Here is a 5,079-nt window from a genome sequence, read left to right as displayed (position 1 = left end):
TCAAGCTAAGTATTTATATAATCTTCATCTAAATACTTAGCTTGAGCTTGCTTAGCAAACATAGTACAATTTCCCATAAAAGTAGTATTTCATGTTCTTCATGTTTCATTTTCTTCATATACATATAGGTTCGCATGAAAGGCCGAAGCCAAGTCTTTTATTGATAATATTCTTGTTACAATGAAGATCAAGCTTAGCCCCTAATTTTTAATAATAAACTTTTATGATATAATACTAAAATATAAATCTCATATATTACGTTATAAGAAATATATTATACATGAATTATAAGTAATAATTATGAATATTAGTTGAATATAATTATAAGATAATATGAAACTAATTTAAGGTATAACTACAAATATAATATTTACATTTATACATTAAAATTTACATTATAAACACAAGACCAATAATAATTTATAGACGAATATGTTTTAAGTCTGTGTAAGGGATTGTGTCAAAAGCCAAGCCGTATATTCAAATTTCGCCTACCGTTGAAAAAATAACTGCTGAAGTGAGCGCGGGATGTCTTCAGCATTCTTATAAATATCCAAGAGGCAGTCTATCAACGTAAATCTTTGAAGATTATATTGGGGACAGTCAAAGAAAATGTGATCAAGAGTTTGGATGGATAAATTACAGAATTGACAAGTTGGAGAATCTAAAACATCGATCCTAAATAAATGAGCACCACTACGAGAATGTCCCAGACGTAACCGACAAATTGTGGTGTAAAATTTTCTGTGTAAGTATTTTTTCTTTTTAACAAACCAGGGAAGAGAGATTTCGTTTTTAATGTCGGCTAACCATTTGCCCTTTGTTTGAACAACTTGTTGCCAATAATTCTGAAAGTCTTGCAAGAATGTACCTTTAAAATGAGACAGTGCATCTGTGTGTGGTATGGGAATGTTCAAAGCAGTATGTTCATTTCCTTCCACGCCTATGTGTGAAGGAGTCCAGAATAAAACAATATCTTTTGTTAGGGATAAGAATTGATATTTGTCTCTAATATTGTAAATGATGAAATTAGTTATAACATTACATTTAGGATATTGTAAAGCTTTTAAAACACTCATGCTATCTGTTATAACGATCCAATTATTATATGACTGTTCTCCAATATATTCTAGAGCAGCATATATGGCAGCACATTCTGCTGTGTATATACTAGCCAAGGTATTTAACCTATGACCAAACCCACTCCGCAGTTGTATGTCATAAACTGCCATAGAGACAGCAGTATTACTTTTAGATCCATCAGTATAAAGTTGGTTATAATTTTGCCACTCTGACAGCATACTATATACATCTTCCTTATATTTTAATGATTCATTAATAATTATTTTAATAGGTGTATATTTTGAATTATAAGAATTTAAATAACATGGCCAAATAATACTAGAAAGTAGATTATGATCACAAAAAAAATTTAACAAATCAGAGATGCCTTCTACTTGATAGTAGGAATTATTGTCAGTTCGGTTAATATAGTCCTGTATCTTTAATAGGAGTGGATGATTATTAATAGAAGTTAATTTGAGAAAGAATTTTGTTTGTAGATATTTGAATCTAAGAGGTAGTGGGGGAATATTACATTCTACTTGTAATGATATAATAGGAGTAGACCTAAAAGCGCCTGTTATGATCCTTAAGCATTTATTTTGTATTTTTTCTAATTTATTCACTAATGTAATTACTCCACCATAACAAAAGAAGGCATACTCAAAATGGCTATGGACCTAATGACTTATATAGTGTTAGCAAGATGCATGGGTCTGCACCCCAATATGTACCAGCTAATGATTTCAGAATATTGCAGGCCTTTAATGCTCGATTTTCTAATATTTCAACATATTTGTGCCATCTAAAATTACTTAAAAACGTAACTCCTAAAAACTTTATTGAATTATCTATTGAAATTTCCTGAGTACCATAATATATTTTTGCATCTCTTATTCTTATAGAATGCTTTGAAAATATTACTACTTTGCTTTTGTCAATACTGATAATACCTCAAGACTAAGATATTGAAAATAAAGCTCCAATTTTTTGAGTGCTACATTAAGATCTAACACAACATTTGATAAATTAAGTCCTGAACTATACACTACTAGATCATCAGCAAATTGGAGGTTAGAAACTCTATTACCCAAAACAATATTTATTTGATTTATGTAGATTATAAACAGCAATGGACTCAAAATTCCGCCCTGCGATACGCCTCTATATGAATATCGAGGACCTATTAATTGGTTATTGACTCTAACATAAAGTTTACGATCATGCAAGAAATTGATTATCCAACTAACTATTTTTTCAGGGACATTTAAGGATAGAAGAATGAATGATAATTGTTCTAAATCAACATTATAAAATGTTCCTACAACATCTAAAAAAACACCAGCCAATATCTTATTGTCAATCTGGGCACTATGGATGTCAAGACATAAATGCCGTATACTCTCACAAGCAGAACGACCACATCGAAATCCAAATTGATTATTAGGTAAGAGGTTGTTACTTTCAATATAAAATATTAATCTCTGTTTTATTAATTGTTCAAAAATTTTATCAACACACGAGCTTAGTGTGATAGACGATATGAATCAGCTGAACTAGAATCTTTCCCATGCTTTAAAATTGGAATTAGACAGTCTGTTTTCCATTCTTCTGGAATAGTGGAGTTCTTCCATAGGAGATTTAATATTTTTAGAAACTTATTTAAGTTAGAAGAGTTTAGGAGTTTAAACATTTAAATGTGTTTCATTGGTGTTAACCTATTTATGGTGGAGCAAAAATCTGTCCAGGATTTACGACGTTCAAGTCTTAATATACATTTTTTCTTTGCTTGAGCTTGCTTAAAATGAATGTAGTTTTGGATATTGCAATTTGATTTGAATAACAGATAAGCCTGTTTGCAATCTTCTACCACTTTAGTATATTGCCCATTCCACCAGGGAAGTTTTCGCTTTCTTTTAGGTAGATTGGGTATTTGGTTTTAGGTACTGAATTTTCTACCGCTCTAAGAATTATGGAACAGAAGTTATTTTTTTATCAAATTGTTTTAACAAGTCATTTACTAAGTTCTCATATTGGTCACAATTTACTATTTTCAGATTACTGTGTGGAGGAATGTTGGATGGAATTGAAGAAGATTCAGTTTCCGACACTACCATGGAAAAGTGATAGCTGCCCAAAGAGTCCTGATGAACTTGCCATTCACAGCACAGGAATAATGAAGATGATACTATTGTTAGATCTAGTCCATTTGGTCTCCAAGAATTAGTACCCACTGTAGTTGGTTGATCATTATTTAAGAGCATTAAGTCATTATCGTCCATTACATCCATGATGTCTCTACCTCTAGAATTGGTTCTATTACAACCCCAAATGGTATGGTAAGCATTAAAATCACCAGCAATTATTAGTGGTTTTGGAATACTATGCAACAGTCTATTAAATTTAGATTTGTCAAAGTGCAACAGTGTACCTTGCCAGGACTATAAAAGCTAACAATTGAGATGTCTTTTTGTTTGTATTTAATTTTGATTGCTACATTTTGCAAGGAGTTATCAGAAAATGTTTCTAACTTTTGAAAATAAATGCCATTTCTAACAAAAATTGTTACACCATTGTGATCATTACCACAATCATTTCTTAGTATTATATAACCTCTGATAGAAAACTGTATGTTTGGTTTAAGCCAAGTTTCTGATATAAGTGCTATGTGTATGTCCTGCTCATAAAGTAGGTAGGTTTTGAAGCTCATTTCTGTTACTCAACAGACTTTGAGCATTCCACTGTACTATGTTAAGTTTGTGACAGTTGAATGTGATGTTTTATTTTTAATTTGTATGGTATCTTTAATAGCTGAACTAATTGCGTGTGAGCTAATGCTTTGATTCTGTGTTTTATTTAGTGTAATGACTTTTATTATTGATTCTGTGATGAGGTTCATTGCTGCTGGATTGGATAAAATTAAATTAATGATGTCTTGTGTGTTCTCTGTCTTATTGAGTGATGAAAAGTTTGTTGGATGTTTAAATAAATCTGATAATGGTGTTTTACTTTTATTTTTACTATCAAATATCTTTTTTTGTTTTATAGGGCATTGACCTGATACTGCAAGATGGTTACCTTTACAGTGCACACATACTGCTTTGTCAATAGGTATAGTACATTCTTTATATGAATGATTTTCAGTGCAGATTGAGCAACGCTGAGCATTCTTACAGAATTTAGCCAAGTGCTCAAACCTAAGGCATCAGAAACACTGCTTAACTGGCGGCACATAATGTCGCACTGGTAGACGCCACATCTTTAAGTGAACGTAATCTGGGAGTGAAGTAGATGACGCAAAAGTAATAATGACTGCCTGTGTAGGTTGTAATATAAAACCACTATCGGATTTGTTTTTTTTTCATTATACGCCGAACAGAAATATTTTTTTTGTACTTGACAAAGATTTGAAAATTTTTTTGTTGGACATATCAATGGGTACGGAGGAAATCACTCCACTCCCTGGCACCAGCTGGGATGGACGCCTTAATATTTTGTTCCCTTAAAAATGTCGTGCTGTCTAGTAATGTATTAGCCAAATTGGGTCGTTCAAACACTACTCCTATCTTATATTTGTTGAGTTTCTTAAGATATTTAATGCCTTTAATGAAGCGCGATAAGTAGCTACTAAGAGTTAGCATGTCACGACTACCAAGTGGCTATTCAGTGACACTCTCTATGAAGACTATAAATTCATGACCGGCACCTGCGTCTTCCGGATATCGGCGACAATAGTCGGCCACCCTATATGGCAAACAAAAGTCCTCGTGGTCTTCCAAAACTGTACGCGAATCTGAGTATTCGCTACTTTCAGAGGTGGAATCTAAAATAGACTCACCTTTATCTCGTTCCGGCTTGGTTTTTTTCCGCCTTTTCGACATATCTTAGCACAAACCTAAATCACTAAATATACAGACTTTTACTTAAACTAAACAAATTAAATGATAAACATATACAAATACTTATTTAATTATATATAATACAAATTTAATTTTATAGTTAAAAAGACCGCCCTAA

The 5,079-nt window shown here is 32.0% G+C and overlaps 1 long non-coding RNA gene across 1 annotated transcript; it reads left to right on the top strand.

Annotated features, from left to right (window-relative positions):
• The first annotated feature begins 525 nt into the window (after window positions 1-525).
• On the top strand, window positions 526-3,448 carry LOC126970029 (uncharacterized). Its single transcript, XR_007730515.1, has 3 exons — window positions 526-748; window positions 2,324-2,509; window positions 3,120-3,448. It is a non-coding gene; the product is annotated as an uncharacterized LOC126970029 (long non-coding RNA).
• The last annotated feature ends 1,631 nt before the right edge of the window (window positions 3,449-5,079 follow it).

This window comes from Leptidea sinapis, chromosome 1 (assembly GCF_905404315.1).
Source record: "Leptidea sinapis chromosome 1, ilLepSina1.1, whole genome shotgun sequence".
NCBI classification, from domain to species: domain Eukaryota; kingdom Metazoa; phylum Arthropoda; class Insecta; order Lepidoptera; family Pieridae; genus Leptidea; species Leptidea sinapis.
This window is presented reverse-complemented; position numbering and strand designations above follow the sequence as displayed.